We start from the raw sequence: 1,860 nt of genomic DNA, 5'->3' as shown, positions 1-1,860 counted from the left end.
TGCCTAATAATAGTTAAGATAATATAGGCGATTCAACAATTGGAATAATTAAAAAAGTTATTCAATTTGTAAAAAAGTTTGCATGACATGCATGACTTATTACATCTTTTGTTAACGATAATATATATATATATATATATGCCAACAAAGGTAATTATTGTGCAAAAATTAAATAATTACTTACCGATTTTCTAAGAAAAGGAACAATATAAACTTCATTATGTTGTAGGCTTTCGAAAGCTACTTCATTAACAAAGTTATTGAGTGCAAGGAAGCAAATTTTCATGTAGTATGGAAGATTGTCCATACCAAAACTTAGATCCCATCTAGAATTCATGAACGAAAATTTATGAATTAATAAAAAGTTTGTATAAGATAAATAAATATCATATAGCAATAATAACAATAATAATGCTTACTTTTCAATAGCTTTGGTAAATAGCTCTAAATCTTCTAAAATGCCAAAAGTCTCATACATATCATCTATTGTATTTATGAAGCAATTGACCTTTGTTATAGTTCTTCTAAAAAAACCAAATTCTGGATTAAAATTTATTCCCACGGTCCAAAAGAAGTTTTCCATCAACCTATCTCTTGCAAAATTTAACTTCTGTGCTAAGTAGGTTTTTTTCCACCACCTAATTAAGATACAATAAAAACTAATTAGGGTTAGTACACAATATCATATACCAATTGTTAAACTAATTTCAAATAATGATCATAATTTATACTTGAGAAATAATAAAATTAAGAAAAAATATAAATCGATCTCTGACTTTTCGGTCTGCAGACATTTAAGTCCCTGAAAATTTAAAAACACATTTAAGTCCCCGACCTCTTCAAAATCTGGACATATTGATTTTTAAGTTTAATTTTTCCAATTTTAAAAACTTTTTCACGTGTGCATCCGTATCAACTAGGTCAGTACAACGGGAATCACGTTTGATTTTTTCATTAAGTCTGACAGACCCAAGTGAACATGAGATCTAGAGATCAATGTCTAGATTTTAAAAACGTCAGCTACTTAAATATATTTTTAAATCTTCAAAAATTTAAATATCTGCGAATCAAAAGGTCAAGGACCTATTTATCCCTTTTTCAATTAAGAAAAAATGATAAATTGATCTCTAATTTTTAAAATTTTATATATGATAACAAATAATAACAATTTTAAAAAATATATAATAATAGAAATATAAATAAAATAGTATTCATGTGTTTTTCTAAATTCATGATGTCTTGTTATTACCTTGACATATCCTTCAACTCTTCTTGGTGAATGCTTTGAACAATGTTGAAATCCAATTTAGCAAACTGAAGAAATGTAGGATTCAAATTGTGACTTTTTTCATATGTGTTGATGAACCAATGGGCCTCCCATCTTGTCACCCTCCAATGTAATGGATACTCCAATGAATGATTGATTAAGAGGGATATGTAGCTACCATCATTTCTTTTTACATATTCTTTGAGAATTTTTGAACTATATTTTTTTGCCTCATCTAATATAGTTTCTTCTTCTACTAAATGAAATGAGGCTTCATATAGTGACAAAATTCCCTCAATGCCAATTGAAGATTGATGTTCGTCGAAATTGTTTGTTTCTTTGAGAAAGAAATCAAACACATCTACAACAATAAAAAGAAAAAGTAATTTAATTAAGGTTAATACTTATATAGTTACATACTTGCTTTTAAATATCTTTTGTATATTTTTTTTTGGTGACTAATATCTTTTGTATATGTACAGTCGTAATTGGATTTCATAAAGTTAAAACTAAAAGAAAATTATATATAGCCGATGTGCGGCAACACGTATAAGCCATAATTTTGTGGACCACAAATTAATTACACTGGTACT

At 27.2% G+C, this 1,860-nt stretch overlaps 1 long non-coding RNA gene across 1 annotated transcript in view; it reads right to left on the bottom strand.

Annotated features, from left to right (window-relative positions):
* LOC107610925 overlaps positions 1,254 to 1,860 on the bottom strand; it is a 3,725-nt gene continuing 3,118 nt past the window's right edge. The window contains exon 3 of the long non-coding RNA XR_002352340.1: positions 1,254 to 1,628. This is a non-coding gene — a long non-coding RNA (uncharacterized LOC107610925). The remainder of the gene's footprint in view (positions 1,629 to 1,860) is intronic.

This window comes from Arachis ipaensis, chromosome B08 (assembly GCF_000816755.2).
Source record: "Arachis ipaensis cultivar K30076 chromosome B08, Araip1.1, whole genome shotgun sequence".
Taxonomy (NCBI): domain Eukaryota; kingdom Viridiplantae; phylum Streptophyta; class Magnoliopsida; order Fabales; family Fabaceae; genus Arachis; species Arachis ipaensis.
The sequence above is the reverse complement of the archived record's forward strand: the minus strand, read 5'-3'. Positions and strand labels throughout refer to the sequence as shown.